A 25,951-nucleotide genomic window follows, 5' to 3' on the forward strand; every position below is an offset into this window, starting at 1 on the left:
TTTGCATCTATCTTTTCCCCTGTGAAGGCCTAGCACCTGAAATTCCACCATTAGCATCTTCCTTCTTTGGATTAAGAATTATCCTTTCCTATGACTTCCTTGTCATCATCCTTTGTTTATGATCTGAACTTGATCACATTTAATACTTCCTAAATTCCTTTGAAGTAGGAAGGCAGCCTGCTATAGTGAAAATAATGTTGAAACTTAAGGAAAATATGGGTCCAAATCCTGCCTTTGATGCTTACTAATTGTAAGCCATGCCTGTAAGCCTCAGCTTCCTTCTGTGGTATCATTTATCCCTGTCTCCTAAAAGGGGCAAGCCTTCCAAGATGTTACCTGTCAGGCAGGAAGCACAGTGACCCTGTGACCCTAGCCATGTAGCTTCCCTGACCCTTCCCTCACTCCCTAGGGTCTCTCTTTGCACATCCCAAAGCCACTGTCTCTTTGGAGCACCAGGCCCAAATACAATGACTCCAAGATTCCAAGATATCCTTTGTCCCTCACACTGCTGGGAGCCAGCTGTTTTATTTGCCCAGCATCTTGAAATTACCCTCACTTCTCCAAAATCATCTCTCTTACGCCTCAAATTAGCGACAGCAGAGAGTAATGAACAGGTGACCCTCAGAATCAGGAATATCTGGGTTCAAATGCTCCCTGACACAGTGACAATGTCTGGGCACATTGCTGAACTTTTCAACCTCCTAGGCAACACCCTAAGACAATAAATCGAAAAACAGTTGCCAAATTTGGATTAATAAAGGGAATTTTCTCCCTGAGGAGTCCTTACATCATCATTAAAACCACAAATAGGATCAAAAAGGAACCAAATAATTTCTCAGAATGGGATCGTTCAAATCATCCTAAGATGTTAGCTGCTACAACTAAGGTGAGCAATGGTAGTCTTACTTTAGCATTACCTGGAGAGGGGAGAGGGGAATAAGCATATGTGAAGCACTTATGAGCCAGGCATTGAAGGGCTGGTACCTAGCACAGGTGTGATGACAACAACTTTGTGAGTAGGTTCTATTATTATCTCTATTTGACAATAGAGGAAACTGAGTCAGACAAAGGATCACACTTATAGCTAAATACCTGAGTTGGGTTTGATTTCAGGCCTTCTTGAGTCCAATCCCAACCTTCTTGAGTCCAGTCCCAACCCTCTGGGACTGCACCATCCACTCTACCATCTGGCTAGCTCTGAATCAGAGTTAGGGCACCGCCTGAAAATAGACAGGTGTGTTGGAGAGAGAGGGTGATTTATTATTATTTTTTTTTTTTTTGGTAAAGGTTGCTTATTGGTGGATCTTTTAAATTTATTTTTAAATTATTATTGTTTTTCAATGAACAGTAATCAATTTTTCCTCCTCTCCCAGAGAAGCAGCTGGTGGTTTCTGGAATTGTGTCTGGTTATTTGTATTCATCAGAGTTCTTAAATTTTCCAAAATGATTTGCTCTTTACAATATTGTTTTTATTGTGCAAATTGTTCTCCTGGTTTTGCCTACTACTTTGCTCTATATAGTTCATACATATTTCTTAGAATTTTCTAAGTTTCATTGAAATCATATTTTTTTTGTCATTCCTTATGATAATTAGTATTTCACTGTATTCATATACCATATGAGCAGCTAAGTGGCCCACTAGACAAAGCTCTGGCCTGGTACCAAAGAGACCCGAGTTCAAATCAGTCTCAGATAGCTATATGACTCTGGGCAAGTCACTTAATCTCTGTTTTTCTCAGTATTTTCATCTGTAAACTGAACACAATACCCCTACCTCACAGTGTTGTTGCAATTTGTTCAGCCATTTTCCAGTCGATACCCCCACTTTACCTCTTTAATTTGTTTGCTTTTGCTTCTATATAAATCCTATGATAAATATTTTTGTACATATAGGCTATAATCTTAATTATTTTTTCTTTTGGCTATAAGGTCGGTAGTGATATTGCTTGGTCCAAGGGTATGCCTTTATTTCCAAAACTTTCCATTCTGAGATCAGATTTGTTTTTGTTGATGAACACAATGTCATTTTGTGACCAATAATAAAACGACATTCTGTGAATTGCATGTTTTCACCTAAGTGGGTGTCACTTAGGGGCCAAAAGAATAAGAACTTGCACCTGGTCTCTTTTTTCTTGAGAGGTTTTATTTATTTTTCTGACACTTCATATTGCTCGCTGTGCACCAAGAGGGACCTGTGGTGATCATACTCAGTGATTCCAGGGACTGGGCCACTGGGGTTTCTCCTCCCTGAGGAAAGAAATCCCTTTGCAAGGGAGCTTCTAGGAAATTCTATAAATAGAGCAGCCAGCAGGTGGTCCCAGAATACTGCTGACCCACCTGACCAACCGAAAAATAATCCTAAAAGCTGCAGGACCCTCTTTCTTCTTCACCTCCTCTCCTCAGCCCCCTTATAGTATGAGCATGTCTGGAACAGCCAGCAAAATCTCTCTCTCTGTTTCTCTTTGTCTGTCTATCTACCTGTCTTTCTAACTATCTACCTGTCTAATATGCCTGCCTGTCTGTCTGTCTACCTATCTGTCTGTCTGTCTGTCTGTCTATCTTTCTGTCTGTCGATCTACTTGTCTACCTATCTACCTGTCTGTCTATCTTTCTGTCTGTCTGTCTTATCTTTCTATCTACCTATCTGCCTGCCTATCTTTCTGTCTATTTTTCTGTCTGTATCTTTCTGTCTATCTATCTACCTATTTACCTGTTTATCTTTTTATCTATCTATCCATCTGTCTGTCTGTCTATCTTTTTGTCTATCTACCTGTCTGTCTGTCTGTCTGTCTGTCTTATCTTCCTATCTACCTATCTGTCTGTTTGTTTATCTATCCATCTATTTGTTTGTCTATCTACCTGTCTATCTACCTATCTATCTGTTTATCTTTCTTTCTATTTATCTGCCTATCCATCATCTATCTATCATCTATCTGTTTATCTTTCTGTTTTTCTATCTATCTGTCTGTGTCTGTCTGTCTGTCTGTCTGTCTGTCTGTCTATCTATCTATCTATCTATCTGTCTGTCTGTCTGTCTCTGTCTGTCTATCTATCTATCTCTCTGCTTGTCTGTTTATCTATCCATCCATCTATCTGTCTGCCTGTCTGTCTATGTATCTTTTTATCTCAGCACCTTATCTCTGTATCTCTCTCTATTCTCCCGCATAGACACAGAACGCTTCTGCCCCACTCGTCTGCTTGTCCTCCCCACTGCCGCCTCCGCACCTAGGCCACGAGTCTGGGTCTCGGACGTCTGCGTGTCCGTCCTTCTGTCGGCCTGCCCTCGCTCGGAAATTGCGCGTCGGTTCCTGGCTGGCTGTGTCCGTCTCCGCCCTCTACGCGCGTGCCTCTGCGCGTTCCTCTCCTTTTTCTGTCCTCAGCCTCTTTCACGCTCTCTGCGGCCATATCCCTACGCTCACCTCCCCCTTTCCCCCTTCACCCAGGGATCTACCCTTTCCCGCGTCCATGGATTTGCCGCCGGTGGCTCGGTTCCCCTCCCCGAGGAGGAGTCAGCCTTCCGGCCAAGTTCACAGCTGCTGCGGCCTGTCTGCCGGTCACTGAACGCATGAGGCGAATAGATCTCCCTTTTGGACTTGAGTTCACTGCTAGTGTTTTTATTTTACCAACCTCCCTTACTCCTATGCTTGCCATTATAGAAAAAAGGCCCGTATTGAAACAGGGACATTGATATCAAAAGCCCTTTGAAAGGGCAAACTATGGGGCAGACTGAGGGCAGTTGGACATTCATTAACATTTAGAGGAGGACGGGAAATTCTATTAAGAAATTCAGAATTTTTGACTGAAAGGATAAATACTAGCCATGACTTAGGAAAGAAAAGGACTCCCCTTCCCCCCCATTTGTCTTGAGCTTTTCTGGGTAGCTTAGCATGTTACATGATTCCAAGGAAATATTTACAACTTTTTTGTGGTTATGGTTGGTGTTGACAGCCCTTCCCTGATCAGCTTAGACTTTTTCTTGCCCTTGTCTGTTAACCAAATTTTGATTTCAGGCAAAATTTTAAGTGTCTTTTTTCCTTGATTTCAAAAAAAAAATCACTCTGAGGAAGGGGAGTGGCTCCAGCTTCGGGCATGGCCTCCCTTGATGTCAGGATATCATTGAAACCAAGCTGTAGGAGAAATTCAGCCCTGTTAGATCAGCACTCTTCATTCAGATCTTCAGGGACATGGTTGCCAGGTCTTTGGGGTTTGCTTCTGACAACTTCCAGCAGCCAGCAGATGTTGAACTGCCCTTGGATCACAGTGGGATCCCTCAATTGAGGAAATGTGGAGTTGGGTCTATTTTCAGTAAAAAGACATCTAGATGCAGCAATGGATAAAAAGCTGGTCCTGGAGTCAGGAAACTCAGAGTTCAAAACCAACCTGTGTGACCCTGGGATTGCTGTCTGCTTTAGTTTCCTCAGCTGTAAAATGGGGACAATAAAAGCTGGAAATAAAGAAAAAAAGACTAAAAATAATGATCAGGCATGTAAAAAAAAAAAAAAAGCTTTGTGGTGAGTCTCAAAAGAAATAATTGCAAAGCATTTAGCGCAGTGCCTGGAACATAGAAAAAAAAGCCCTATATAAAGCTTAGTTATCATTATCATTATTAAAAACCTGCATAAAGAGCCAACAAAGTGCTTTTTAGCATATGGTAGTATCTTGTACCACCAGGTAGTGTATGATGAGAGAAGTGATTATCCATCTGAGTTCTTTGAGACCTTGGATGTTGTAGAATTTGGAGAAGATGAAAGGCACAATTCTCAAGGACTGCAAAATATTTGTGAGTAGATCCAAGACAAGGAAAGAGCAGGAAGATGAACTTAAGGACAAAGCAAAGGAATTCACTGAAGTTTATATCAAAAACTTTGGAGATGACACGGAGGATGAAACATTGAAGGAACTTTCCAGCAATTATTATAAAACTCAGTGTAAAAATGATGACTGCTCCTAGTGGGAAATCTAAAGACTTTGGTTTGGTTAGTTTTGAGAAAACTGATTGAAAAGATATCAAGTGGAAAATGGTATCTATAATCTGGGGAGAGAAAAAAAAATTGAGTGCCAGGCTGAGTTAAAATGGAAATGTGAGCAGCTAAAATAGAAGAGACTTAGCTACTACTAGAGCATAAATCTCTATCTTAAGAACCTGAATGACAAGTTCTGAAAAATTAAGGAAGGAATTCTTTCCTTTTGGATCAATTATTCATGCCAGTGTGATGCTCAAAGATGGGTGAAACAAAATTGTGGCTTTGTCTGATTTTTTCCTCACTTGATGAGGCTACCAAAAGAGTGACAGAAATGAATGGGTGCACTATGATCTCTAAACCCTTGCAAGTCTCATTTGCCCAAAGGAAAGAAGAAAGAAAAACCCATTTTTTAAAAACAATCAGTACAGGAATAAGAGCTTTATGATAATAATCAGTCAGTTTCAGCTGACTCCTGGGAGGGTTACTTCATGCTAGCAGTGGCTCAGGTTCAGAATAGACTTTGTTATTACGTACCCAATCAAACAGCCCAGATAAAATTAATTTATGATGCCTTCATGGCTTCCAAGGAGTGTCAGATGTCATCGGCCAGGCTGGGTCATGTCCAACCCGCTCCTACCAGCATCCCACCAATAACGTCCAAGCTTCTCGTGGCCTTCCTATTTTACCTCAGTGAGTTAGGGTCTCTACTGCTGTGCAAAATTGATCTCTCAGACCCTTTGTAGACCTAGAACCTAGAAGTGTCCTTATAAATACCTTTTAAATGTCCAAAGCCCCTGTGCAGCCTTTGGAGATAACTCAGCTTGCAGTTCATCTATAAGATTTGGAACCTTTACAGATTTCCATCTTGGCTGCTGCTCCTCCAAAGGAATAGTAGATAGTGGGAAAGCATTTTGTTGTCATTAATTTAAGCCATGGTGTTAGTTTAGCAAGGAAGACCACAGGAATGCATCTGGATACTGATAATTCAGAGCTGCTGCATACACTGGAATCTCAAAAAGGAGAAGTGATTGCTGTATTACAAGCTCATCTTGCCAAGAAAGAAGGTGTTTAGAAGTTCTTGTGGTTGCTACTCCCTCCTATACCAGGAAAACTGGAAACTTGGAAGGCAAATAACCTCTGGATAGATGTTTGCTCAACATGTAGAGACTTCTTCACATATTGCCTGTCTACACACTGGCAAAATGGATGCCATTTTGTAAGTGTTTCCTTTTGGAAAAGTTAATTTTGGAAAAGTTAATTTTTGGAAAATCTTAAGTTTTTTAGTTGTTAAAATTTGACCAAAAGAAGTGGTTGAAAAGATTTTTTACATATGTTCTGGACCTTGTTAACTTTCAATTCAATTCAATTTAATGGAAATTTTCTCTTCTAAAAAGAATTTTTTTTTCTTTTTACATGTCTGATCAATTTTTAGTCTCTTTTGCTTCATTTCCATTTGTCATCCCACTAACTATGAATATCTCTTAGGTCTCTGCCCTTTTCTTTTTATAAAACAACTATACTTTATTACATAGTGGTATCATTATTTACCCAATGTCTAATGTTCATTATATTCTTAATATAGAAGATAAACTAATTGAGGGTATACTAGTTCATTTTTGTCTTTGTATCTCCAGAACCTAGTTCATAGCAGCAGCCTAATAAAATATATGAACTTGGGCTTCGTGGATTGACAATATTTTAGATCTAGATTTGGAAGGGTCTTCAAGTTGTTAATTATTTTATTGACTTTCCTAAATTATTGTAGTTGCCTTTCAATAGGCCTGCCCATCATCTCTTCTCTGCCCAATCTATCCTTCCCAAGCCTGATAGATTAATCTTCTTCATGTATACTCTATTTGGTTGTGTCACTTCTGCCGCTTAAAACTTTTAGTAGCTCCATGTGGCCCTTGATGATTTACCAGCCTTATTGCATACTGCTTTTCTCCTCATACTCTATGTTCTGACTTATTGACCATTTATGATGCCTTGCTCAAATAATGCTTTTCCTTTCTTCTTGGCCTTTATTCACAGCCTTGTTCTCTGTACCTGGACTTCTTGTCCCACCTTGACCCTCTTGACTATTGTCCTAGCATCTTTTTAAAGCCCAGCCCACACATTACTTCCACCATGAAGCCTGATTTAAGAATATCCTCCTCCAAATAGTCTTCCATAGCCCTTGTCGCTCATGACATGGCACTAGGTTTGTTTCTCCCCTATTTGCTTAAATTAAATTAAAGAACATTATGTTTTTGATTTTTTGTGAGTGTTCTATCTCCCTAGATGCTAGAAATCTTACTAGGGAGATGAATAGGTCTTATCTTCTTTTCTACCCCAAACCAATATAGCATTCCCCCCTCCCCCTCATGGAAGCCAGTTGGGAGATTACTACATAGCTTTCAGTTGTTCATTCATTTTAGTTATGTTTGACTGTTTGTGACCCCAAATGAGCTTTTATTGACAAAGATACTAAAATGTTTTGCCATTTTCTTTCCAGTTCATTTTTCAGATGAGAAAATTGAGGCAAACAGGGTGAAATGATTTGCCCATGTTCACATAGTTAATAAATGTTTAAGATCCATTTTAAATTCATAAAAATGAGTCTTCTTATAGTGTACAGAGCACTGGGCCTGAAATTAGGAAGATTCTATTTCAAATGCGGCTTCAGACAGTAGAGTGTGACTCTGGACATGTCATATTATTTGCCTCAGTTTCCTCAGCTGAGATAGTAGCAACATCTATATCCTGGGGTTGTGAGGATTAAGTGAAATAATAATGGTAAACAACTTAGTACAGTGCCTTGAACATGGGTAACTATTTAGTAAATGTCTGTTCCTTTCCCACCCCCTTTTTATAATAACTAGGAAGGTTCAATCAATTCACTAATCAAAAAGTTGGAATCCCTTCCAAAATCCTTTATCTTATGAAGGTGCTCAATAATTATTGGTTAAGCTGAATTAGATTAACCACAAAACCACAGAGGACAAATAGGAATATAGATTTTTAAAAAATGCTTAATTTTATAGTACTAAGAGCTTAGGGTGCAGCTAGGTGGTATATTGCGTAGAGCTTTGGACCTGGAGAAGGTAAGACCTGAATTCGAATCCTCAGACACTTACTAGCTGACTGACTCTAAGTAAGTCATTTAACTTCCACTTAATTCAGTTTCCTATATGTAAAGATGGGTTTACAATAGGAAAGGAAATAGCAAACTACTCCAGTATCTTTGCCAAGAAAGCCATGTCAAAAGGGCCACGTAATATAATTCATAACTGAATGGCTGAACCACAACAATAAAGAGATTGAAAGATAGGCACATTAATAAAAACTAGAATAATTAGAAAACACTCCTTGGAGGAAGTGGCATTTGGGCTAGACCTTGGATATAATCACATGTTATTAATAATAATGATGATGACAAAAATACTTGACATTTATATAATACTTTAAGATTTGCAAAACTCTTGATTGTGTGAGGTAAGTATTCTAGATATTACCCCCATTTTAGAGATGAGGAAATTGGAATTGTGAGAGGTTAAGCCCTCTGATTCTATGCTTTAACTTACCTGATGAGTTATGATGCCTTGTTCAGGCTTATTATTTCTTCTGGGCCTTTCCTCATGGTATTCTCTGTGTCTGGACTTCTCATCTCACCTTGACTCTCTTGCCTGTTGAAGGTCTACTATTTTGCAAAAGCCTAAGTGTTATGTCCACTATGAATCTATATCCAAACTAATTTAACTAGTATCAGAAAGGAAATTTGGGCTCAAATATCTCGACTCCCAGTTTGAACTCCCAGAAACATACATACACATAGAGAAAGAGAGAGAGACGAAGAGACATAGACACAGAGAGACACATGCACATACAAACAGGGATAGACAAACAGACAGACTGATGAATAGATGGACAGAGAGACAGGTGGGCAGATAGACCGAAAGACAACCAGACAGATGGGCAGAGAGACAGACAGACACATAGATTCAACTCCCAGGATTTTGTTTGGGTGCCAAGAAAAATGGATAGGAGAGAACTACATAATTTGGGAGAGAGTTGGAATTTTAAGGGTAGGGTTCTAGCATTGGTGTCCAGGTGCCAGCCTCTGCCTGTTTGAGAGCACAACATGGGCATCCTGTACACCGTGCTTGGCATGGCACTGTGAATGGTAAATCTGTCATCAATCTGGGTCAGTACCAAAGGGAATGATGATGGAGTTTAGGTAAATTCACCCAACAGGCCAGGCTAGGTATAGAAATCAGGGTGGAGTTCAATCATGTTCACTCTGCATTTATTTGGTAATAATATCCAGTTTATGGATCACCCTTATCAGCCTTAGGCCATGATGTCAAGCAAAGCAATATCATCCTATGAAATCGTCATATGGAAAAAAGTCCCTTCTAAGGGAGGTTGTCACCTTGAAATAAATCTCACACCCAGGAACACCTTATCCTGGAATCTGTTTATTCTAGGATGGAGGGACATCCAGGACTCTGGGGAATCAGGAAGCTGCTGCTTCTGAAAGATATGTCATAAGGTTCACATGGAAAGGGTAGCTGTTGCTGCTTGCCACCACTAGCCCTCCTTGGGCTCTATGATTAATGTAGCTTTGGATTTAGCATCTTCAGAACAGCAGCAATCAAGGTATAAAAAGCTGTAGCACTAATCCTTTTCCACTTTTCCACTGTTAACTAAGAATTGGAAGATGAGAGCTGGCTCTGTGACTACTCCTGACTGTGCAATCAATTCTAGGGTCAGAGGAGAGGGCCAGGGGAGTCTCAATTCCATAATTATTCATGCTTGTTATATCCAGGGCCTTCCCTGGGCTTGGAAGACAAACATGAAAACCAGCCTGGCTATCAGGCAACTTACTTTCTTGAGAAGACAGAGTTACAAAATTCAGCTTCAAAATTCCCAGCTTGTCCAAACCCCTTGTTTTACAGATGAAGAGAATGAAAGCCTGACTTGCTTGGGACCCTCAGGTAATAAGTGTTGGAAGCAGGATTTGAACTTGGTTACTCTGAATCTTGAGTAATCCCCCCCAATATGCACAGACAGATAAATATAAATTATATAAAGTGATACAATGCAGTTGAGAAAGTGACACACATGTGCAGAGACAGAGACACAGAAACATACTTACACATAGAGAAAGAGACAGAGACAAAGAAACATAGACAGACAGACACAAGCACATGTGCACACAGACAGGAACAAATAGACATACAGATTGATGGACAGACAGATGGACAGACTGACAGATGGGTGGAAATATGGACAGAGACAGATGAACAGATAGATGGATGGACAGCCTATCTGGCTATCTGATGGATACACACACAGACAGATGTAAGCTTGAATGGAGAGACAGATGGATCCGCTGACAGACAGATAGTCAGATAAGCAGGCAGGCAGGCACTATTACTATGGAAAACATGGGTGCAGGGAAGATTTTTGCAGCTGCAGCAGGCTCTGATTTGAGGGAACTTTAGGATATTTTTCAGTGCCATAGAAAATGAGTCTTTAGACTTTCTATATTTTGGGGAAAAGTTGAATTTTGGAGACAAGATACAGGGAAGGACATGAGAGAGACAGATACAGAAAGACAGAGAAGCACAAAGAGGGAAGAAGGGAGGGAAAGGGAAAGGGGGAGAGAGAGAGAGGAAGAGAAAGAGGGAGAAGGAAAAGGAGAGGGAAAGGGAGAGGGAGAGAGAGAAAACCATAGTAACTAAGGGGAAAGAGAGAGAATTAGGAAAAATAAAAACTTGTGGTGAATGTGATTGAGCAGTGCCCTAAAGAAAGCTAAGGATTTTAAGAGGTTTAGGTGTAGAAGTAAATACAATTCCATAGTGGAGGATTATTTGTACAAATGCAAAGAGAGAAGAGATAGAATGTTGCCTATGGGGAACAGCTAGGCAGTGGTCCTCAAACTTTTTAAATAGGGGGCCAGTTCACTGTCCCTCAGACTGTGAGAGGGCCGGACTATAGTAAAAACAAAAACTCACACTCTGTCTCCGGCCCTCAGCCCATTTGCCATAATCCGGCAGGCGCATAAATGTCCTCAGCAGGGCCGCATCTGGTCCACTGGCCATAGTTTGAAAACCTCTGATAGAGGGTCACTTTGAATCTCTTTCAGTCGTAGAACATGAATTTACTTAGGAGGGATTCATTTATTTAAATGAATCATTAGATTAGAGAGATATGTTGTTGGACTTCTATTGTCCTGTCAGTAAGGGAGATTTTGCCTTGTAAATTATTTTAATCTGATAGTAAACACCAACATGATGAGTGAACAGGTCCAGTTGGTTTCTAGTGAATTAAACTTAAATTGTCTGGCTATCAGGGTTTGTTAAGGAGCAGAGGACAAAGAACTCCATAAAGATCAAGATGCTGGATGACATGCTCTCAAATTCAACTCATTTATCATAGAACTATAGTATTTACAACTTGGAAGGAACCTTACCAACTGTCCTGTCTAGTCCATACTGGAAAAAAGGATTCCATGAGGACTACACCCTATAAACAATTATGTAGCTCAGTAGATAAGGTATTAGACTTGGAGACTAAGTTCAGATCCTGGACACTTATTATCTTTGTGATCCTTGACAAGTCACTTAAACATTGTCTACCTCAGTTCCTTTCACTATATAATGAGGATAATAATAATACCTATGCCTAAGATCATTCTGAGGATAAAAGATGATAATATTTATAATGTGCTTTATCAACCTTAAAGGCATTATGTAAATGCTAGATATTATGATAAATAATAATGTATAATATAAATAACATATATGTAATATATATTGTTATATGTAGTAATGTGATATAAAATAATATAATATATAATATCATAACCTTTGTTAGAAAACCTCCAAAGACATATTCTAATACTTTCTGGCAACTTATCCACTGAGCATGTTTCACTATCCCATCTATTTCTATATGGTATCTAGGATGTTGATTTGGGCCAGGTAGCTATTGCTTCACTTAGGTAATATTTGTTGTGGAGATATGACTGAGACTGTAGGAGAGAAAAAAAGTTGGAATTTGACCCTGACTTCCCGTAGTGGCTGACTATTACCATGGAGAAGCTGTTTCCAGGTTGGGATTAGTCCATTTGGATTTTCTCTTGACACAGTTGAAACTGGTATTTTTTGGTCAGTCTGCATGTCCCCATAGCATATAGGCCAATGTTCCTCAATATACAGCAGTTATTTCTTTGGGAAGAGTTTAGAGAAGAAGACAGATTTTGATCAAAATGATCAAATTTTCTTGAGGTACTGCCAGTTTCTTCTTTTTAATTCCTCTTAATAGTGGTGCTCCCTTGCAGGAAACCAAAGTAAGCCAACATAGATCAGAATGTTGTGTCTGCAAGGAAGGAGCCACATTATATAGTTCTAGATCTTTCAGGTCACATCAGTTGGTTTTGGGGAAAAGGAGGATTAAGAGAAGAGTCTGAGTGGGATAATGAGATTGGAATGTCTGAAATCCCAGAAGAGAATCTACTTTTGTGAAATGTGTGTGTGTGTGTGTGTGTGTGTGTGTGTGTGTGTGTGTGTGCCTATTAACAGAAAAGAACAGAAAAAAATGAGTCTTTCCTCAGATTGCCTTAATTCAGGCAGTATTATTATGGAAAAAGTGAGTGTAGGGAAGATCTTTGTAGGTGACAGCAGACTCTTATTTGACAGAACTTTAGAATACTGTTCAGTACCATAGAAAATGAATCTTTGGCATTGCTGTACTTTGGGGCAAAGTTGGATTTTGGAGACAAGAGGCAGGAAGACATCAGGCTCCCCAGAAGATGTTAGAGAAGTTACAAGATTTATCTCCCATTCTATGCCTTTACTTTCAGTGCCATAGAGTACCATGGACCTGAGGTAGATGATCTCCTGATGACCTAGCATGAAAGTAAAAAGCACTGAAGAAAGTGTTATATTCTTTTTAACGTATTCTGTATTCTTAAAAATGCTACTTAATAGCCTTTTTTATCTGTCTATATGTCTGTATATTTACCACTTGACACAATTAGCTCAAAACAAAGGTATTTGATATGATATCATAAAAATAATAGTAACAAAACATCCCCTAACAAAACTATGTGTGGCCTCAATAGGAAGAATAGACACAGAGTGCCAAACATGTCACAACATTGGCAAATGGTCTAAACCAGAATAAAATATAATTGGAACATATTTAGAAAAGTAAATAATAATAAAATAAAACATAGATAATGTTAATTTGTGGTTTTCTAAGGGATCCTTAAATATGGTTTAGTGGCTTCTGTTTTATTTGAATTTGACACCACCAATGTTGAGTATAGAGATAATTCATACCTTCAACATTAGAAATCTGATTTCTTTCCCTTATTGATGGTGTTGGGTAGACTACTCAGCTGAGCTCCATGGCTTTTTCTTAACAGCTTATATCCTGATCACCAGGGTGAACTTTCTCTGAAATCACAATCATCCTTCTGCTCATATTTTGATTCATTTTTAGTGGATGTAGTGTTTCCCAATGGGCAGACTTCAAGATCATGGACAATGGTAGAGGCAAGAGGAAGAAATCCCATCTTTTCCCAAAGGCAAGGAGAAATTTTCATTCTCTGTTGGGTATTTACTCTCCTCAGAACTGTCTCTTTTCTCCACTGATTCTCCAGATCATGGATTTTAAATATTTTTTTTGTGTCATAGACCTTTAGAGCCCTTCTCAGAAAGTTTTTAAATACATAAAATAAAATATATAGAGTTAAAAAGGAACCAAATTGTGTTGAAAATCAGTTATCAAAATGTACATATATTTAGGCATCTCATATTAAGAACATCCTACACATCCCAGAATGTAGCCTGTTTTTTTTTTTTAAAGGGCCACAGGGGATGTAATTAACCAGTTGGTGGCCAATTGTCTTTTAATTGCATTCATTCTGGAAAACTTTTTCATCCCTCAGAAAGAATAACAAGTGTAGAAACTTTTTGAACTTCCTCTCAGATCTTAACATCTCTTTGTCTCTGTTAACTTCTTCCTACTTTCTGTGATTGCATCAATTAGCCTTTCAGACGATCAATTGATCAGGGTTATCCTAATATACTCCCCTTATCGTTTTTTTACATTGTTATGATAAAATTAATATCAATGATGTTGATTGGCTAGACTGAAGAACTAGATTATATAAGATGATGTAAAATCATATAAATTCAACAGAGACAAAAACATGCTTATGTTTTTTAAATTAAAAAAATTAGCTTCATAAATACAGGATAGGAAATGAATGGCTAAATGCTGGTTTATTTAGAAAAGAAGTGCTTGTACACATTTTGATTGATTATTGAGAAGAGGAGGGAGGGGAGAGGCATTTATATATTGTTGATCATGTGCCAGACAATGTGCTAAGCACTTTACACTAACATCTCATTTGATCCATACAACAATCCTAAGAGGTATGTGTTGTTGTTACCCCCATTTTGCCACTGAGAAAAGGAAGGCAAGTTGGGGTTAAGGGACTTGTTCAGGGTCATATAGCTAGTAAGTATCTGAAGTTAAATTTGAATTTTGCTTTTTTTGACTTCAGGACCAATACATTACCCACTGCATCACCCAGCTGCCTTGTTGCTAAAGTATCACTACTATTAGTATAGAAATGCAACAGATGCCTTTTTATTGTTGTCAACATTATAATTATAATTAGGTCTAGCTTTACAGGATATGTTACCTTGGATTCCAACTTGAGCTTGCATGCTTTTGGGGAGATATTATATTTGGTTCAGTTCTCTGATTTCACGTAGCTGAACAATAATTCTTAGCTATTTAAAACAATATTCTTTCGTAAATGAAGGTCTTTCTCCTAATAAATTTAAAATATTGTTCTTTTATACTGGAACTGTGAAAATTCAGCACTACATGACAAAGGGTTTCTTTGAAGCAAGGGGTTTTCCTTTGGAATTATTCTGAGGATTTGACCAAGTACACTTATAGTCTATATTCAAAAGTTATGTTTAATTTTCTTGTACGAATCCCTATAGCACAGCTTTATCATATTCTTTTGATAGATCTATATATGTTACCTATTAAAGTTGTTTCCTAACAGGTTTCTCTGTCTCAAGTCTTTCTAGATTCCAACTCACCTTTCACAAAGCTGTAGAAGTGATTTTTACTAAATTATCCATTTGGCCATGTCTCCCTTCCCCCCTTACTCAGTAAACTCCAGTGGCTCCTTATTACCACTAGGATCAGATGGAAACTCTTTTGTTTGATTTTTAAAGCCTTTCACAACCTGAATCTTTCCTATCTTACCAATCTTTTGACACAATATATCCCCTCCCATACTCTGTGGTCTAGAAAGACTTGTCTATTGTTTTCCATATTCTACGTGCTAGTTCTTGTTTCTTTCTTTGCATTAGCTATCCATCTCTAATGCTTTTTTATTTCTTTTGAAATATTTTGTTTTTAGTTTATGGGATAAAGCAAACAATTCCATAACATAGCATAATAAAATAGATGATTGCACATGAAGCTTCAAGTTCATTATTAACAATTGTTACTTTTAAATTTCTAATAAAGTTATCATATAAATTTTTCCCCTCCTTTTTTTCCCTTTTCCTAGACTCTCATCCTAGAGATGAATGTCATTATTCACAAATAAGTGTGTGTGTGTGTATGTGTGTGTGTGTACCTATATATTTATATCTATATGTGTGTGTGTGTATAAAATTATTTTACACATTTATTTATCAGTTCTGTTTCTGGATACAGATAGCTTCTTTCTTTATGTGTTCTTTGTAGTTAATTTTGGTATTAATAATAGTCTTATTCATTCAAAGTCAATCTTAAAATAAAATCACTGTTACTGTATACAATGCTTTCTTGGTATTGATCATTTTGCTCTTCATTATTTCATTCAAGTCTATGCATATTTTTCTAAGATCATTGAACTCATCATTTCTTATAGCCCAGTAGTATTCCATCACAATTATACACACAATTTGTTCAACCATTCCTCAGTTGATGGATATCTCTACTATTTCCAGTTTTTTTGCCACCACAAAGAAAGGTGTTCTAAACATTTTAAAAATATTTGCTTATTTTTTTTCCTTAATCATCTTTGGAAATAGACCTGCTCTTGATATTGTTGAGTCAAAAGCAGTTTAATAACTCTTTGAGCATAATTCCAGATTGTTCTTCAAAATGATGGGAACATTTCACATTTCTACCAACAATAAATTAGTTTTCCAATTTTTTCATATCTCCTCCAACATTTGTTGCTTGCTCCCTCAGTCATTTAATCCAGTCTGATAGGCATAAAATGATATCTCAAGAATGATGATCAGGATGCTCTTGGGAGAACCTGGAAAGTCTTCCATGAGCTGATGAAAAATGAAATGTACCGTGTATAAAATAACAGCAATATTACAAGAGGATAATCTATGAATGGCATAACTATTCTCAGCAACTTAATGATCCAAGCATTTATGAGGAAAAAAGCTCTACATACAGACAAAAAACTGATGGTATCTAAATATAGATTGAAGCATGTTTTTTAATTTTATTTTTCTTGAGAATTTTTTGGTCTACATTTTCTTTTATTACACAATTATTATGGAAATGTTTTACAAGACTACACATATATAAGCTATATTAAGTTGTTTGCATTTTCAGTGGGGATGGAATGGAAAGGAAGGAGGGGAGAGAATCTGGAACTCTAAGATTTTATAATGAATGATAAAAAATGCTTTATACATATAACTGGGGAAAATTACCAAATTAAAAAAAATGATAGATCAAGGTTGTTATGATTTGTATTTCACTAATCAATAATGATTAAGAACATTTTTTCATATGGGTAGTTATTGTTTTTATTTCTTCATTGGAAAATTTTCTGTTCATTTCCATTAACCAGAGAGGAACGACTACCCTGATACTTTCAAGTGCCTCCTTACCTCTACCTATGATAATTCCTGCTTTTTTAAAGATGCAGTTTAAGTGTTACATTTTGTAGAAAAACTGGATAGAAAACCTTGAGTTCTCTCTTATAACTAGCTATATATTATTGTGTCCCATTACTTTCCTAGTTTTCCTACATTTGTTTTCCACAATTGGGCCAAATCAATATCTTCTGAATTTTATTACTATGAAGAATAAAAGACAGAAACCATAGTATTTGATAACCAATTGTTTATTGTCAGTTATAATGAGATCCATTTTAAAATTTACCAAATGTCCTAAAGGAATGTAATGTCACCAATTCTGAGGTTGTTATATTCAATTACCAGAGCTGTACAATAGTAACACACATTTATATCTCTTCTCCTAACATACAAAATTCTCCTAAATGGGATGGTTAGTGAAAGGAAGAGTGGTCTAAAGTCAGAGGTCCAGGAATTATTCCCTATATTTCTTTCTAGGCTGCTGGAACAATTTTTGAATGAGTTTCCTTGAAGATCATTAGAGTTCACATTTTTGCTATTTGGATAAAAATGGGGGAAATTCCTCTTTCATTTTTTCCTAAAATTTTATCTAAATTTTTTGGAGGAAAAAGAGCATGATTCCTAGTCCTTTTTTTTTTTTTTTTTGAAAAGTTATTAATTAACCTATTTAACATACACTGAGGAATCAGCAATTAGTGACAATTGTGTTTAAAAGTGCCGAAGCTGCAGCAATGTTTTGATGGTTTATAGCCCATTTACCGTGGAAGGGTTTGACATCTGCAACGTAAGACTAGGAGAATAAATTTGGCAAGCAGGATTATTGATCAACAATAATATTAATTCACCACCACGAAGAAGTCTCTATAGAAGAGCTATATTCTCTTCCAGATTTAGAGTCAGAGTCTAAATCAAAGCAGGAACAAGAGCCAGAGCCAGAGTCAGAATCAGAACCACGTCTACCAGAGCTGGAAGACTGCTTGGAATTGGACCTATACCTTTGTCTTCCATGATTCCTTGATGTTTCACTTGAACAAGATCCATGTTCCTGACTGTTAGATGGTTGACCTGACCCAGACACCTCTCGACCAGAGAAAGAGCCAGAGGCTAAGCCATATAGACCAAAGCTAGAAGACTGTTGGGAACAGGAACTGTAGCCTTGTATTTCCCTACTGTTAGACCTGCCACCAGAACTAGATCCATGCTCCTGGCTGCTAGAGACCAACCAGATCCTGACCCATGTTGACCAGACTGAGATGACTGACTGGAACTGGAGCTAGAGCCTGAGCCAGACTTTCCAGATCTGGATGACTGCTTGGAGATAGAGCTGGAGTAAGAGCCAGAGCCAGAGCCATGACTTCCAGAGCTGGAAGAATGGCATGAGCCAGAGACCTGGTTCTTAGAGCGTGAAGATTGACCTGAGCTGTATTCTGAGCCAGATTCTGAGCCAGATTCCAAGCCAGAGCTAAGGCCTGAACCTGATCCTGAGCAGGATCCAGAGCCAAAGCTGGAGCCTGAGCCATGTCTTCCAAAGCTGGAGGATTTCTTGGAACTGGAACTGTGCCCTTGCCTCGACTTCTGGACCTGCCACTAGAACTAGATCCCTGTCCCTGGCTGCTAGATGAATGGCTTGATCCTGAGCCAGACTTCCCAGAGTCAGAAGAATAACCTGAGCTAGAGTCCCATTGCTTAGAACCTGAAGATTGACCTGAACTAGATCCTGAGCCAGATTCTGAACCAGAGGTGGAACCTGAGCCATGTCAGCCTGAGGTGGAGGAGTATTGAGAACTGGAATTCTGCCCTTGACTTCCCAGACTGCTGGACATGCCACCAGAACTAGGTCCCTGTCCCTGATTGCTAAATGAATGCCCTGATCTTGAGCCAGACTTCCCAGAGCCAAAAGAATGGCCTGAGCTAGAGCCCTTGTGCTTAGAGCCTGAAGATCGACCTGAATCAGATTCTGAGCCAGATTCCGAGCAAGAGCTGGAGCCTGAGCCATGTCAGCCTGAGGTGGAGGAGTATTGAGAACTGGAACTGTGTCCTTGCTTCCCCTACTGCTGGACCTGCCACTAGAGCTAGATCCATGCCCCTGGTTGCTAGATGACTGATCCTGAGTCATGTTGACCAGACTGAGATGATTGCCTGAACTGGAGCCAGAACCTAAGCCATGTCGACGAGAGCTAGAAGAATGACCTGGTCTGGAACCCTGGTTTTTAGAGCCTGAAGATTGACTTGAACCATATTCTGACCCAGATTCTGAGCAGATTCCGAGCCAGAGCTAGAGCCTGAAGCTGATCCTGAGCAGGATCCAGAGCCAGAGCTGGAGCCTGAGCCATGTCTTCCAGAGCTGGAGGATTTCTTGGAACTGGAACTGTGCCCTTGTCCTCCCCTACTGCTGGACCGACCACTAGAACTAGATCCATGCCTCTGGCTGCCAGATGAATGACCTGAAACTGAGTCATGTTGGCCAGACTGAGGTGACTGTCTGGAACCAGAGCCAGAGCCTGAGCCATGTCGGCCAGACCTAGAAGTGTGACCTGAGCTAGAGCCCTGGTACTTAGAATCTGAAGATTGACCTGAACCATATTCTGAGCCAGATTCTGAGCCAGAGCTAGAGTCTGAATCTGATCCTGAGCAGGATCCCGAGCCAGAGCCTGAGCCTGAGCTGTGTCTTCCACAGGTGGAGGACTGTCTGGAACTGGAACTCTGCCTTTGACTTCCCCAATTTTTGGACCTGCCACCAGAACTGGATCCCTGTCCCTGGGTGCTAGATGAATGACCTGATCCTGAGCCAGATTTCCCTGAGCTGGAAGAATGGCTTGAGCTAGAGCCCTTGTGCTTAGAGCCTAAAAATTGACCTGAACCATATTCTGAGCCAGATTCTGAGCTAGAGCTGGAGCCTGACTTTGATCCTGAGCAGGTACCTGAGCCTGAGCTCGAGACTGAGCCATGTCGTCTGGAATGGGTGGACTGCTTGGAACTGGCCCTATCGGAATCAGAACTCCACGTTTCCTCCTCTGAGTTGGACCTATGTTTACTTTGATTATGTGAAAACTTTTGAGTAGAACCTGATTTGGAACATTTTCCATTCCTCCAATTTATTGAGCAATAATCTGAATTCTTTCTTTTTCCTTGAGAATATGCAGACTCTGTGGTAGCTTCTGATCCTGAGTCATTCTCTGAGTCTGATTTAGAGCTGTAATTTTCTTTTGTTGAAGATTTCGGCCTTTTATTATTTTTTTCTTGCCCTTCAAATGTCACTGAATGTCTTTTTTTTAAAATTCATTTTCTTCTTTGTCATACCCATTTTACTACTTTTGCATCTATATCTTTTCCTGTTGTGTTTCTTTGAGTCCATTTTGTATTCTTCTCCTCCTTTTATTTCGGAGGGGCTTTTCCTTGTATTCTGTTGTTTTTCTTTCTGTTTATTTGAGCTGGATGCTTGTTCATCTTTATTACGCTGTCCTGAGTTGCTTAAATTTGAGTCCTTCTGCTGTGAGCTTGACAGAGAATTTTTTTTCTCCCTCTCTTCTCTGTCAGACTTGTGACTGAATTTCCGTGTTTCTTGTGATTGTCCAGTTCTGGATGTCCTATCTTCTTCCTCATTCTCCCATCTTGAGTTTCTGGATCCTGATTTCCCCTGTTTTTGTTCTCCTTCTTCATCACTTTCTGGGTGATCCTCATGATGATCATGTCGGTATTCTTTCTTGAAAGCTTTGTTGAATGCCATTGTCAGTTTGAATATCATCAACAGGAACTCAGTAAAATCTATTCTCCTATTATGATCCCGATCCAGATTAAGCATGATTACATCCACAGTATCAGGATCTTCAGGATTCTTTATAGTAGAAAAGTGGAAAAAAGAAAATAAATGCATCGGAAACTTTCCCTGTCATTAATGAAGTTTGGTCTAATAGTCTTTGCTATCCTGCACTTCTATTGCTTGCTATTAAGTAACAAGTAATTTTAGGGAATAAACATTATAATTTAGATAGCAACCCTGCTGGGTACTAGGTTGAGTGAATATAAGATAGCTGGTGTTTTTAAAACTATGAATACAACAATAATAACAAAAAACAGGTTAAATTTGCACTAAGTATTTGGGAATCACCAATTAGCAAATATGGTTGGCTTTCTCTTTCTCTTTATTTCTTTGCCCTCTGAAAGCCCCTGAATATGTTCCTCCTTCCTTCCTCCATAGTCTTAGAAAGTTGCCTTAATACTTGGATATTAAGGATTACACAGCCTGTTTGTGTTAGTGGTGGGAGTTGAATATAGCCCTTTTTTGTCTCAAGAATAGCTAATTATTTACTACCTCATTAAATTAGATATTAGTAGATTCTAAATTAATTTGCTTCTTCCTTATTAAAAACAAATGATAATTAGGGTTTTGTATAGTTCTTTAGGGTTTGTGAATTACTTTGTATATCCTGTTTTATGATGATCTTCACAATAACCTGGGGAATTAGGTGCTACTCTTTCCCCCATTTTACAAGTAAAGAAACTGAGGCTGAGATATGTTAAGTGCCTTGTTCAACATTATATCACTGATAATTGTCTGAAGCAGGATTTGATCTCAACTCTCTTCTGTCCACTATATCACCCAGCTTCTTCTTTTTAGGTATGGCTCAATATGACAAATACCAAATCAAAGAAAACATGGCTGCCGGTTGTCCCAGCCCATTGCTCCTAACAGAAAGCTCTCATCTTCAGAATAGATTGCAACTCATTTTCCAGAAATTCCTTCAGTTCACTTTGGCTCATTGTGTCACAATCCTCATCTTGGCCACAATATTGGTAGAAAATATCTAAGATGGTGAAGATGCTTGTCAAGAGATGAGACATCTTGGTGCACAATTTAATTAACCTGGAGGGGGAAAATGTGAGCCCTTCACTGTTATTTCTTTATATTCTTTTATAGGCATCAATAGTAATTATTTGGAATAACATTCTTGAATTATTTCCCATCTCATCTGTTTCACTTGTGAGAAATCGTGTTATGGGGAAAGATGGAGTAAGAACAATTCATCTTCATTGATGCAATGAAATACACAATCCCAGAGATCTTAAGCTCCAAAGTCCCACAGGAAGCCATGAAAGACAGGACTGGAAGCAAAACCTGCTCTTAACTTGAGGATGGCTTTAAAAGGAGAGGAAAGCAAAGCTCCCAAGTATTTATGGTACCTAGCACCTTTAGGCATCTGAACCATCAGAGTTGTTTTGGAAAGGAACTTAGAGAATATCTTGGTCCCACCTCAAACAGTTCAAATGACATGCTTAAGGGAAGGGGACAGATTAAAAGGAAAGGAAAAAGAATAAGCATACATAAAGTACTTACCATGTGCCAGGTACTATCCTAAGCTCTCTACAAATCTTTCATTTGGTCTTCATGCCAAATTTGAGAAGTAGGTGCTGTTATGATCCTCATTTTACAGATGAGGAAACTGAGGCAGACAGTGGTTAAGTGACTTGCCCAGAGTCACACAGATAGTGTCTTTCTACGAATTTGAACTCAAGTCTTCCTATCTCTAGACCCAGAGCTATGAGCACTCTGGTGAAGTTGCCTAAAGTCACTGATGTGAACCAAGTCCTTCTGCTTCCAGTTAAGGTCTCTTGTTCCAGTCACCTCAATCCCCAGATTTACCCCTGTTAAAATACCAAGTATCTGCAGCCTTAGAAAGACCGAGGAATTCCCCACTTACCTAGTTCACCAAAGGAATGAAAGATGGAGATGGAAGCAGGGTATCAACTGCCTGGGATGCTGGGCTTTTTATACTGGTTTTAATTGTCCATCTTAGGGTGGTGACGCCCTTTGGCTGGAATGGCCTGATTTTTTTTCAACCAAACCCAATGTCACCTCTCTCCACCCCTGTCATCAAGGACATTAGCTAAGCTAACTGTTTCCCACCTACTCTTCTGTGATTACATTAGGAGCTCCCCAATTTGGGCCAATATTGGTCCTCACCTATCATTGTGTTAGGACATTTTACACAAGTACCTTTGTGGGTATCACACATTTGCTAAAGGCAGGGGTCATAGAACATAGGGTCACAGGATTTAGAATTGGCAATGGGCCATAGCAGTCTCAGAGTCATGTCTGTTAGTTTTCCAAATGAATAAATGATCTGAATGAATGAAAAACATTCACCAATTCTTACCATGTGCCAAACACTGTGCTCATTGCACAAATACAACACCAAAACTTCACTTGCTCTAAATCAGCTTCTATTCAAAGAAGAGGGAACAATAAAGAGGTTTTGTGACCAGGGAAGGCTGTCAGGATCTGGGTCACAGAGATGTCAGATGGAACCAGAGGAAATTTTACTGACATGCTAAAGGTTGGATGCAGAAGTTATGGTTGGTAGAGAGGGAGAGAGGAAGAGAAAACAATTAATGATATTTATCAATAAGAATCCCAAGGTAGTTGCTCATATGGGATAAAAAGCATGATTTAGCCTGATCTGGGGCAGGCTAGGTATAGCCAATATCTTTTTTCTAGGATGGTGTCATTAGTAATTAGTAATCATTAGTCATATTGGGCTATAGTTTTCTGAATTATAATAGCTATACACTTATATGATGACCAAGTGTCCCCAAGGCCAGATTATTTTTCTCTTACTCTATATTCCTTTTATCATTTTGACTTCTGGTTGCTCCTGAGGACCTTTACATAGCTTTTCCTATGATTAGTTGAAGTCTTCAGAGATACAACCTTTCTTTAAAGAAGACAGACTCACATTTTATCTTTTCAAATCATAAAAAATTATTACAATATATCTTTATTTTTTGAGGTGACAGATGCATTGCCCTTCTTCCTTTCCTCACCTCTGTGATAGTAGTGATTTTAATGGCATCCCTGAAATTCCCTTTCTAGAAATAAAGTTGATCCCTAATCCCTTCAACCTCCCTTCCTTTGATTATATTTTGCCCCCTCTAAATGAGAGACCAAAAGATTATTATCCTTTTCCCCCTCAACCCAGGATCAGGTGGGCAAAAATCCCCTGAATTCGTCTTTTTGCTGTTTCCCATCTTACCAAGCATATGGATTCCTGTTGTGTAATCCTCTCGATAAAAGGTATTAATTTCCTTATTCCTTTTCCCCCTTTCTTGATTTTTTTAAATGTCCTAATTTTGACTCTTAGTGATCATTTTAAAAACTATTCAGTCCAAGATTTTTGAAAATAGCAAAACAATACTAGTCTATAAACATGAGAAATTTCAGTTCACTGATCACCTTTTTTTTTTGGATAACTGTATTTATTGCTCTTATATTTTTCTTATTTTGAGTATTCTCAAATTCAATGTCTTTACTCAATTCCATTTTAACTTAAAAAAATTCTGAACAAATCAACACTAGATAAGATGAGTATTTCCTTACACATTCTAGAAAAGGAGAGTAGTGTGTAATGAACTGCAAGCCTCTATTCTTTAGAACTTGCTTTTTCTTTTAAGTAGGGATAGATTCAACATTAATTTCTTTCTTTTTAAAAATTATATTTAAATTAAAAATATTTTTCTTCCCAATTACATTTAAAATAATTTTAAACATTTGTTTCTTAAAACTCTGAATTTCAAATTCTCTTCCTCCATCTTTTTTCACTTCTTGACATAGTAAGCAATTTGACATGTTATACATGTGCAATCATGCAACACATATTTCCATATTAGTCATATTGTAAAAGTAAATATAAATACAAAACCCTCAAGAAAAATAAAGTTGAAAAAAGTATGTTTTCATCTGCATTCAGACTCCATCAGTACTTTTTCTGAAGATACATAGCATCTTTTCATCATAAGTCTTTGGAAACTGCATTGGATCATTTTATTGTTGAGAAGAGCTAAGGCATTCGCAGCTGATCACTGTATAAAATTGCTGTTATTGTGTACACTGTTATCCTGGTTTTGCTCACTTCATTTTGAATCAATTCACATTAATCTTTCTCGGTTTTTCTGAGAGAATTTTGCCTGTCATTTTTTATAGGACAATAGCATTTCATTATAATCATATACCAGAACTTGGTCAATCCCCCCTTCATTTCCATTTTTTGCCACCACTAAAAGAGTTGCTTTAAATATTTTTGTACACATAGGTCCTCATCCTTTTTAAAAAAAATCTCTTTGGGACATGGAATTAATAGTGATATTGCTGGGTCAATAGATATGTGTGGCTTTATAGCCCTTTGAGCATAGTTCCAAATTGCTTTACAGAATGATTAAATCAGTCTACAATTCTACCAACAATGCATTAATGTCTTAATTTCCCCATATCCTCTCCAACATTTATTATTTCCCTTTTCTGTAATATTAAGCAATCTGATAGTTATGGGATGTTATAATGTAGAGCTGTTAGAATGTCCATTTCTTTAATCAATACTGATTTAAACAATTTTAAAAAATATGAACATAGATTTGATTACTTTATCTGAAAACTGCCTATTCATTCATTTGACTGTTTATCAATTAAGGAATATTTCTTATTTTAATAAATTTGATGCAATTCTTTACACATTTTTAAAAAGAACATGATGTAATGACATTTTTTATTAAAGCTTTTTATTTTCAAAACACATGCATGGATAATTTTTCAACATTGGCCCTTGCAAAACCTTGTGTTCCAATTTCCCCCCTTTCCTCTACTCCTTCCCCTAGATGGCAAATAATTCAATATATATAAAACATGGTAGAAATATGTGTTAAATCCAATATAGGCATACATATTTATACAATTATCTTGCTGCACAAGAAAAATCAAATCAAAAAGGAAAAAAAATGAGAAGGAAAATAAAATGCAAGCAAACAACAAAAAGAGTGAAAATACTATGTTGTGATCCACCTCAGTTCCCACAGTCCTCTCTGAGTGTACATGGCTCTCTTTATCACAAGATCATTGGAACTGGCCTAAATCATGTAATGATATTTTTAAAAAATTAAATTAAAAGGTAAGAAAAATGAATACACTGGGAAAGAGAGATAATTGGACAAATTATCTCACAAAAAAGGGCTTTTACTGTGGAACAGAAGATGAAGGGAGTAGGTGGAAGCCCTTGAATTTCACTCTCATCAGAATTGTCTCAG

At 38.1% G+C, this 25,951-nt stretch overlaps 2 pseudogenes; one reads left to right on the top strand and one right to left on the bottom strand.

Annotated features, from left to right (window-relative positions):
* Positions 1-865: 865 nt before the first annotated feature.
* Positions 866-5,707, top strand: LOC141540943 (polyadenylate-binding protein 4-like; annotated as a pseudogene).
* Positions 5,708-17,720: 12,013 nt separating this feature from the next.
* Positions 17,721-18,702, bottom strand: LOC141540944 (uncharacterized; annotated as a pseudogene).
* Positions 18,703-25,951: the final 7,249 nt, after the last annotated feature.

Source organism: Sminthopsis crassicaudata, chromosome 4, assembly GCF_048593235.1.
Source record: "Sminthopsis crassicaudata isolate SCR6 chromosome 4, ASM4859323v1, whole genome shotgun sequence".
Classification (NCBI taxonomy): domain Eukaryota; kingdom Metazoa; phylum Chordata; class Mammalia; order Dasyuromorphia; family Dasyuridae; genus Sminthopsis; species Sminthopsis crassicaudata.